The sequence below is a fragment of the Mustela putorius genome, unplaced genomic scaffold, assembly GCF_011764305.1.
Source record: "Mustela putorius furo isolate JIRA1106 unplaced genomic scaffold, ASM1176430v1.1 tig00003836_pilon_pilon_pilon, whole genome shotgun sequence".
Lineage (NCBI taxonomy): Eukaryota > Metazoa > Chordata > Mammalia > Carnivora > Mustelidae > Mustela > Mustela putorius.
Genome location: NW_025421989.1, coordinates 22,209,285 through 22,220,586, shown reverse-complemented (window position 1 = coordinate 22,220,586; position 11,302 = coordinate 22,209,285).

Here is an 11,302-nt window from a genome sequence, read left to right as displayed (position 1 = left end):
CTTACTTTGTTTATTTACATAGTTTCCTGAAAAAGAGAGCATGAGAAAAAAAAATAGTATGAGTTATTATATGTCTAAAATATATTTGTTCTCTTTTCATCCTTGATGGATGGTTCAGCTTAAAGTAGTTTGAAATGACTGTCCCTCAGACTTTTTGTTTCATTTTCTTCTAGTTTCCTTTGGTGCTATTGAGAAGTTCATGGTTGTTCTATAGGAAAATTTTCCTTTCTTTTCACTTGAAAGCATTTTGAATATTTTCTGTAAGCCATAATAATTTCTCTTATCCAGTTATTTTATTTATTACCTCCAAAGCAATGTTAATTAATAGTGCTGAGAAAGCATACCATTTTTCTTCTACATAACTCATGGTGGTATGAGTTTAGGTGTCCTCATTAATCGCATTAATCATAAAATCACCTTTGTCCTCACATAAAATCTTTCCTCTTTCACTGTTGATGCATTAGAATTGGTGATCCTCTTTATTTTGGTTGATTTCTACATCCATGCTTTGACTTCTGTCTGCTCTCTTTTCTCTATAAGATTGCTCTCTTTATTCACTTTGTTCAGCATTTGGGTTTTTACCCTTTTCCTCTACCAGCTAGTAGAATTTTAAAACATTTGAGTTTCTCATGTTATTAAAAGAATAAAAGTTCTTTGTTCTTATGATGTTCTTCATATCTTTATTGAACAGCTTAGATACACTTATACTCTCTGCTTTAAAATACCCATTTATTTTCAATCAACTACATTCTAGTTTCTATTCACACTACTGCCTCTCTCTTGTAAATGATATCAGCGGCCATCTTGTTGATAACCAGTGGATTTTTCAGACATTATTTGATAAAACACAGGTATTCAAAAATGTTAATCACTTACCTGTCCTTTAAAAAACACTTCCTTCAGTTTTTGTCACAACATATTCTCTTTTCTTTTCACAATTCTGATTGTTCTTCTTTTTTTTTTTTCTTCTTGTTGATGAGTTTTATTCTGCCCATGAGTTGGAGTTCTCTGAGTTTCAATCCGAGGCTATCTTCTTTGCTTGGTGGACAACCCTCTCTGGACAGTTCCACTGTTCCCAGGACTTCAGCGGCTATCTGGCATAGATATACATATACACTAACATTTCCAAATGTTTGCCTCCTCCCTAAGGCATTCCCTTCATCTTCAGATGCAGGAAGCCAACAGCCTCATAGATATTTCCACTTGGATTTCTTATAAGAATATCACATCAATCATATCCAGTTGATAGGGTTATCTTTACTACCAGAACTGCTCCTCATGAAGTATCTCTACCTTGCAGTTACCCTAACAATAAAATTAAATCTTTTTCTTAACTATTTTTTCTACTTCATGCCCAGGGTCCAATGAATCACCTGATCTATTGATTTTATATTTTAACTGACTGAGCCACCCAGGCACCCCATATTGATTATATATTTTAAATGCCTTTATAAATCTATCATAAGAAACTAACATTCTTCCCATTGGTGGACTTGTCATGACCAAATTCAGACTGAGATTTTAGTCTCTTGAAAACTTTACTCAGGTCTGGCTTCGGTTGGTCTCCTAAGTACCGCAGACATTTATACTTAATTGCTTTTATTGCACTGTATGACAAATATTGATTTATTGTTTATATTTTGTACTAAATTATAAACTTTATAAATATCCGAGTTTTTCTAGCTAATCACTGAAAAACTTGCAACTAGCAAAATAGTAAGGTTAGTGTGCTCAGTAAACATAGCTCAAATTAATTAATTAAAGAAAACATCTGAGATGATTTAATATGTGTTGTCATTGCCAATGATTGTCTCATAGTCCAAAAGAGACAAAGTATATTAATTATATTTTTCCTGACAAATAAAACCCAAAAGATAAAGAGGAGAAATTTTAATATTACTGTGAAACCTATTGGCCAGTTTATCTTTAAATATTTTTGTGTAATCATGAATCCATAAAAATTTTCAGTATGTTACAATTAGGAAAAATTTAATAATAGTGTGATCTTTTTGACCAGAGCTATTACTGTGTATTAAAGAAGAGCATATTCACCATCAATTTTGTCAAATTGAGTTACTGAGTTTCATTTTATATAAAATTGGATGTGAAGAAATAAAAATCATTCCAAAGGTGCCATCCTTAGAAAGAGAGAATTACAGGTTGCCTTTACTGAAATTTGTGTGCTCCTTATATTTATTTGTTTATTTAGTTATTCATGTTTCAGAGTATGCCTGTGTGTGGTAGATTACACTGATGTGTCCTGACTTTCACTTGTATCTGTATCCACACACTTTGCCATATTATGTGTATCCTCTTCCTCTTATCTTGCTTTGGCCAGTGGAGTGTTAGTATATGTAATGTAAACAAAGACTTGAAATGAGCTTGCACATTAAGTCTACACTCTCCTGTACCTCTGTCATTACCATGAAAACATTCCCGACCTATTCTAATGGAGGATGAAAGACATTTGGGCACAGCCATGTCACCAAGTCATCCCATACAAAGCCAGCCTAGATCAGCCAACCACCAGATCACATCAGAACATGTGAGTGAGCCCAGCTAAGATAAACAAAAATGCTGAGCATATATTCATGGCAGCTTATGAGTAGTAAATGCTTACTGTCCTATGCCACTGAAGTTTTATAGTTGTTTGTTATATAGTAAAATATAAGTAGTACATAGCAGTCCTTTCTGTATTTGGAGTTCATTCAAGGTAGTTTCTGAAGAAACGCTGAAAAATTATTTTCATGTAGGCAGTAAACTTGAAATCAGTTTCTTTAAAAAATTCAATGTATTAAGAATATTCTGACTTTGTCAATAAACCATAAAGACACAGAAATTCAAGGAGTATTTGATAGTATAGAATTTCTCTTTGAATGTATCGAATATCCATTCCTCCTTCACAACTTCACCTCTAAAGCAGGAGTCAAATGGCAGAGTCAGTATTACCTGTAAAACATTTCCTCTTCCTGCATCCAGATGAATTCATTTACCTGTCTCCCTTGCACTTTGGCTAGAGTTGTGTGCTTAAGTTTTTACCAATAATGACATGAGAGAAATGTGTTGCTTATGGTTCAAGGCAATAAGAATGGGTATAGGTTCTTCATGTTCATTTTCTCTTCCTCATGTATAGCTAAAAGTGAATAAATTTTAATAGTAAGGTTTTGCCAAAAAGAAATCCAGATCCACACTGTACTTTTGATGTCACTGAGCAGAGCCCCTGGAACTGAATTAAACTGTGGCATGAGCAAGAAATAAACTTTGGTGTACCTGTGTATTACGGCAGCTAACAATAGTTAGCCTAAGAATACAAGGTTCCATTCTCAAAATGCTTTAAATACTGCATGGGTGAATATTCCAGGTGTAATATTGTATACATTATCTATTGATACATGACATATGTACCCCCAAACTTAGTAACTGCTAACAACACTATTGATTATTTAACATTTTCTGTGGGTCAAGAATCAGGGGTGGCTTAAATGGGTCATTTTGGCTGTGGATCTCTCCTGAGGTTGCATTCATGAGGTCACTTTGGGCTGCAGTCATTTGAAGTGGAAGACCCACTTCCATCCTCATGTGCTTGTCAGCAAACTTCATTTCCTTGCCATGTATGTCTCTCTGTAGGCTTCTGTGAGTATCTTCATGACAGAGCAGCTGGCTTTCCCTGTAGCAAATGATTCAGGAAGGAGAATGCCGTATATTTTGTAGTGTAATACCTGGAGTGATACACCATTACTTCTGCTATATCCTGTTGATCACATAAGTTAACTCTGACACTACGAGCATGAATACCAGGAGAAGGGAATCACTGGGCAACAGAGAGAGTCAGGCTACCACAAATAGAATCGAGAACGAAGAAGCCTGAGATAAACTGAAGAGTACATGTCCTGCTAGAATAATTCGAGTTATACATTTTATAACACTATATGGGTCAAAAAAAGCAAGTCTGCTAGTATGATTACAACTGGAAAGAAGTACTCATTTAAAAAACAACATGGGTTGAGAGATACATGGGTAACAAGACATTTAGGTGAAAGAGAAAATGATACACTTTCGGAATACATGTAATTTTCAGGTTGTATCAAGAGAAAATGTCCTTTTGTGTATCTAATCTGAAATGGTAAGGTCTTCTTTTATTTCAGTTAGTGTTGAGGGGCAGGTGGTATGATTGTTTCAAGTTAGAATACTTAGTAGCTATCATTATATACACATTAAAATAATGTAAAAATGTAATTTGCATAAAGTATCATCATAATAATCTTTAAGTCATTTTTGCCCACTGTAAAGAGGACCCTAAAGAAAGCCATCTGGCTAAATTTTAATTCTTAATACTTGTTGTTCCAAAAAAAACCCCATAAAAATTGTGATTGTACCTTGATTCTCATGAATACAGTTCTCCTTTTTTAATGTTTCTTTTTGCCATGTATTCAATATTTGCAAAAAAAAAAATGTAGGAGTTGGAGGAACATAACTATAAAAATAATTCCCATGTAGGTGGTTCATGAATTGAGGGAAAAAAAGAGGTGGATTGAATGCTAAGGAATGTAAAGGGAAAACTCTGTATGTAATACAGTTTCTAAAACTTGGAAAAAATAGAGGTGTATTTCTAACAGAGTGGTATCAAGTAATGGCATCTGTAATTGATAGAGGCAGAAGGAAGAATTCAGAATCTGAGAAGGGCAAGAAAATTAGATAATAGATTTTGTTCTATTTGAAATGTCACAATTTTTTCAGTTTACAGATAAATCCCACAGCCTTGTTACTATGGATGTATGTGTGTTTGTATATGTGACCTTTAATCACACAGTTAACACAAAAATGTATACGTGCTTATCTTTCTGTTGTGACAGTTAATTGTCACGTTTTACAGAGCAATTACCAAACCTCTCTATTGGAAAAATTAACATTGCCGAGGAAGAACATGAATTATAGCCTATATTGATATTCCCCTAAGGGAGTTCTGTTAAAATGGAAATGACTGTTGAAGAGGTCCAGATTAAGAAAAAATAGCAAATCATAAAAATGGCAGAAACAGGGTTATTTATTATTATGAATAGCTACTTCAAATTTCTATAATGACACCTTGTCTATCAGTAATACCAGAAGAGCTATTCAGTAAGAGCAATTGTAAGGTATCTAAAATATACCTGTTTATGTGCAAATCAAAGCAGATTGTTTTAGAGAGTAATATGTAATATTGATTTTATGCTCTATAACCATATAATGTTGATGGCACTTTCAGTTTTTCGTAGCACCTTGTGGGTCATCATTAAGGTATGGTAATTGGGCACAGTAGTGATCTTGGGTTTGACCTAGACCTGATGCTTCTGTTTTTACTTGTGGGATATCTAGTGATCTGATGCTCAAATCATCAGTTGTGAAATGAAGGTAATAATGCCTGCTTCAGAGGACATTTGTGAGAATTAAATGAGCAACACATTTACAAATAATTAGGAATCTGAAAGGCACTACAGAAATGTTAGTTGACAGTCATCTCCATCCTGTGCTGGATTGCAGTTTCTCCTTTTCTGTGCGTTATCCTCCTCTTCTGCCATCTTCTGCCATTGTGTCTGTTCCTGCTATGGTAGTGCAGGTCTGTAAAAAGTTCCTGCCCTTACAGCCTGCTTATAATCTGCTATTTCTGACATGCTGGGCACTAAAGATCAAACTAGAACCAAAAACAAACTACCTGAGCTTGTTGTTGAAATTTTTGCATTAAATAACTAATTTTAAAGCTCTGATATAAAATAGGAGGTGGTGATAATGTAGTGAAGTGGTCGCCTTATTTGGAATGATCTGGATCATCTACTAGTTATTTACCTCATGTTTCCTGGTTGAGTTCCAGAAAGATGAAATCCAAGAAGTGTGAAACTAAAATAAATGAAATGTTACAGTGTTGTGAGTATCTGGACATAATGTGTGAATATATAAACGTATTTATAGATATATAAGTAACACAACTCTTCCCTAGGTAATAATATGTCTACATGGAGTTTGCTTACTATTTCTCAAACCTGATGCCTTATCTTGAGTCATTCTCCTATCTGAATGATCTCAAAAAATAAAACAAAATTTTTTCTAACATACTTTCCATGCACTGCCATGCAACATCATAACCTAATGTTAGTGTCATTAAGCATAAGCTATATATGTTGAATATTCAACCAGGTAAATAGCATAATATAGGTATTTTTAAAAATTCCTTCCACTGTTTCCTTTAGCTCCCGCGCATACCAGTATTGGGCATTGTAATTGTCCTCTACCATTTAGACTGATTTTCTTCAGTGTCTCCCACACTAGTCTACAGATGCCTCTACAGCACAAATCATATCCTTGTTCTTGTATTACAAATAGCATAAGACTAATATTTAGTTGTTCTCAATAAATGGCTTTGAAGTGGTTGGGAGCAAAGAAGAGGGATGACTAATACAGCCAAAGGTAGTCAGAGAAAAATTCATTTACATATTAACATTTAATCTCTCTCTCTCTCTCTCTCTCCATACACACACACACACACACACACACACACACACACACAAAACACACAGCCCTCTCTCTTTTTGATTTCCTGTTTTTTGGATTTGCTTTTCTTTTTCTTCAAACCCTTGTAGATAGAATTTACACATCATTGATGCCACCTATTGTAAGTGTTCAGTTCAATGACATTTAGTAATTCTCTGCAGTTACTGGTCTATTGATGCAATCCACAACACATCCCACCATAAGGTCTCCGTATTCCCATGTGTAGTCAGTCCCCACTCCCACTCCCAGCCCCAGGCAACTACTCATCCACTCTCTGTATCTATAGTTGTGCTTTTCTGAAAATTTTCCTGCGAATTGAAAATATAGAATATGACTCTTAGTGCCTGGCTTCTAACACTTAGTGCAGTGTTTTCAAGCTTCTCCCATGCTTATAGCATGTATTGGGACTTCGTTCTTTTTTTTTTTTTTTTTGCTCATATGTGTTCCACTGCATGGATACACTATGTTTTGTTCATCCATTCATCAGTAGGTTTTATAGACCTACTCCTTCTGGGGAGTTTAATCTTCCTTTGAGCCCTGCCAGTTTTAGGATAATTCCTGAGCCTGGCTGCCCTCCAGCTGCAGGAGAGAGAACCTTTTTATAAGCTTCCCAGGAGGCTTTCTGGTTTTTACACTTGGCTTTTAATTGCCAATTAATCACTATAAACCTTTAAAAAATAAAAACCATTCCCCAAGTGTCAGTTATGTTTAACAGTATCTATCTATTTCCAGTGTCTTTATGGAGACTGTTTCTTTCATTTTTCTCAAATGCCTGATATATCACCACGCCTACTAGTTTATTTCCTTTTACTAGAATATAAACCCCAGTTAACCACAGGAAAAATTATAAAAATTTTACTGTTACTTATTCCGAGAAATATATGTATTCTACCTACTATTAGTGATGGGAATCCTCATTAGTAGCTGAACAGTTGGAAATCCTTAATATCTGACTACTTCTGGCCCAACTATCAAAGGTGGGGTTCCCCAGAAAGCAAACTCAAAGATAATGATGAATGCGTACAGATTTTATTAGGGAGTGCTCTTGGCGTCAACATCAGTCGGAAGAATGAGGAGGAAGCAGTATCTGACAGAAAGGGGAGGTCAGGCTGCAACGCAGTGTCAGTGAAAGCTTCAGACAACAAAAGGGAGAGCTCTGAAGCTGGCATGTCCCTACAAAGATGTGCAGAGTTGGGGTATGGGAGGCAAGCCTTTGTATCGTACCTCCACATTGGTCAGTAACCGTGACTTTGAGCAAGCTAACTCCTTCAAGGGAGTCACTTCTTGAGGAGAGTTGGTAGACAGCTATCTTTCTTTTTCTTTTCTTTATTTATTTGAGAGAGAGAGAGAACAAGCAGGGGGAGTGGCAGAGGGACAGGAGCAAGCAGGCTCCCCAGTGAGCAGGGAGCCTTATGGTGGGGCTCCGATCCCAGGACTCTGGTATCATGACCTGACCTGAAGGCGGACTTTTTTTTTTTTTTTTTTTAATTTTATTTGTTTGACACAGAGAGATAGAGATCACAAGTAGGGAGAGAGAGGGGGGAAAGCAGGCTCCCCACCAAGCAGAGAGCCCAATGTGGGGCTCGATCTCAGGACCCTGAGCCAAAGGCAGAGGCTTTAACCCACTAAGCCACAAAGGCACCCCCCTGAAGCAGACTCTTAGCCTACTGAGCCACCCAGGTGCCCCAATTACAGCTGCCTTTCAGTACTAGTCAGCATCTGGGGAAATAAATCTTTCTGTCCTGAAGGGAGATCCAGGTGGCCTAACTCAGCACCCACTACATAGAGCCAAAAGAACTTTGTAACAAATGACATGAGGGCTGTGTGATAAATTGAGGCATCATGGGTGAATCCAAGGTTTAGGACCTGAGCAGCTAGAAGGATAGAGTTGTTGTTTGTTAACTGAGATGGCAAAGGCTATAAGTGAAGGTTTTTGAGGGAGATTTCAGGAATTTCATTTGGGCTGTGTTGTGTGTGAGATGTCGATTAAACGTCCAAGTAGATATGTGAAGTTGACAGTTGGATATATAAGTCTGTCAAAGACTCAAGGTGATTGTATTAATAACTGCCAGTGCTTTTCAACTGCACTTTCCAATTTTTGTGTTGTTATTTTGTTTTTGTTTTCTGGTGACCTTTGAAAATATTTTCAGTCAACTTCCTTAGCTGAAGTACTAGGTTGTTTTATTTACTGAAACCTTAGCAATCTAAGAGTAGCTATATATATATATATATATGAATGGCAATGTGAGTCTATTTTAATTCCTGTGGGATGCTTCACTCTTCTTAAATATTACTACCTTTCTTCATGCATATGCATGTGTAACTGTTTCTAGACTTTTGTCTTCAGTTGTAGTATATTCTCATAGAATCTATTATTTAATTATTGTTTCTTGACTCATCCTTGAACATAATCAGCAGCAAAAATCTGTCTACACCCAGTGTTTGAAGATACTTAAGATACATTGATTGAATCTGGCTCTTCCTCAACCATTGAGGCCAATTAAGAATTTATTTATTAACATGGGGCATATGCTGATATTTAAAAAGCTTAACAGTATTCTTGGTTAATATTGTCCAAATTATGCACATTGACTTGGGATGGTTAACATCAAATCGGCTGTTAACATATTTTTGTCTTAATTATCTCTGCTATTATGGAAGGTTGTATAAAATACTTCTGGTTTCAGAATATGTTCTCTTTTTATTAGTTTTAAACTTTCCTTTTGTTGGGCAATTAGGAATGAGATTGGCAAAGCTCTCAGTTACTCAGATATCTTAATATCAACCTAGAATTTTTGATTTATGCATTAAAGATAAATAGAAGTTAATCACATGAATAAGGTAAGAAATCCAAGTAACAAGATTAAGTCCAAAATAATAATATCACAGAACGTTATGTTCAAGGAAATGGGGTAGTCAGAATGAGTATGTAGGGAGAAACAGTAGCTTATTTTTGTACTTAACTCCATATTTATAAAATATTGGAATATTTGGCTTTAGGTTCACAGAAATTCTTTATTTTTATCCTATGACACTAACAAGATAGTAAGGATTCTTATATGCTGACCATGCTTTCATGCGTATTTCTACTGTTGAGTTTAGCAACAGTAACACAATCCCACAAGTTATTAGACAGATCTAGGACTTTGAAAGATTACAGGCAATAATTTTGGTGAAACTGTTCCTACTCATTGTATCCTGTGGTCCTCTCTTAGTGCATTCAATGACACTTCAGTAACAAGACCATGAATTAAATTAGGAAGAGAAACTAAGTCTCTAAGAGGGTGTTACTCTTTCAAAGCCAATAATAGTGACTAAATTGGATTAGAACCCTAGTGCATTGAGCACCAGCCCAGAGGTATTCTTAGTACACCTTATGATCACAAAATTCAAGGCTTCAAATTGACATTTATTTTCTATTGTGGATATTGATTTCCTAGGGAAAAAATGAAATGAGCTGTTGTGGTCCTGTGTGCTTTATTGACCACATAAACTCTAATTGATTAAGAAGGCTTATGTACTATCCTTTAGTTTGTATATTACTGCAAATTTATTTAAATAAAGCTTCTTCTGTGATAGCTGATTGAAACTACATATGTTAGTAAATAATATTACTAATGTACAAACAGTTATTACAGATTTATCTGTTTTATAGTCCTGCCTTAGCCCAAATAAAACCTTCAGTGTATTTTATAGTACTTCATGAGGGGTTTTATAATTAAGTCATGTTTAAATGGAAAGAGGCATGACAATGGGATGCAGTCCTCAAATCCTTCAACTTCTGCTGATTGCACTGACAACTATAGAAGCCAAAGAAAGCTACTAGATATATTTATGACAAAGCTATAAATAATACCCTTTGTTTATTTTGTTAATTTTTCTAAAAATGTAATATTTTGGTTAAGTTTAAAATTGTTTCATCCTACCCAAGTTACCAAAGACTCAAAAGGCATTACATTTCTCTTCAGTATTTCTTACCTTCACATTCATTTAGTACTAGCTCAGTTAGTTTTTCCTGCGTATTGCTTATTGTGGGCAACCTGGGTATAATTTAGTTTACTTTGATATGCTAAATTAACCATTCTTGGCTACAAACAAAATTAATCTAGTGTAAATCCATTTTTGGGAGGGAGACAATACTAGCCACTAAATGGAGACAAAGATCAATTCACTTATGATTTTCCTAGTCTCCACAGACACCATCTACTGTAATAGTACAAAAACCTCGTGGAAAAATGGTTTTCTTATCCTGTGCAGCCTTCATTGTTGACTCTTGTTTTATGTCCCCAAAAGGCTGTATTAATGCAGAAGTAGGAATAGGATATACAAGTAGTAAAATAATGTAGCTTTCTTTGTACATCATCTGATGATGAAATAAATCAAGATCTGAACAAATGGAAAGATAAGCCATGTTCATAGATTGAAAGACTGACCATTATTAAGGTATCGCTTCTCCCTAAATTAATATATAGATTTAACCCAGTTAGGTTATAGTTATTTAAACCAACATAACTCATACCCCAGTAGACACTACATTTACCAGTGTTCTCCATACTGCCATTTCTAATGGGTCTTTTTTCAGTTTTTGTTTGTTTGTTTGTTTTAAATGAGCTTCTCCATGGTTATTAAGTTACCTATCACAGCCATAGCAAATAAAGGTAGTTTCTCAAATGCACTGTTTTGCTTTCTCGGAATTTTGAAAATTTCGAACACTGAAATTTAGCTCATACTAATATCCCTCTGGCAGGGTTTCCTGAATTTCAGCTCTCTTTTTAAA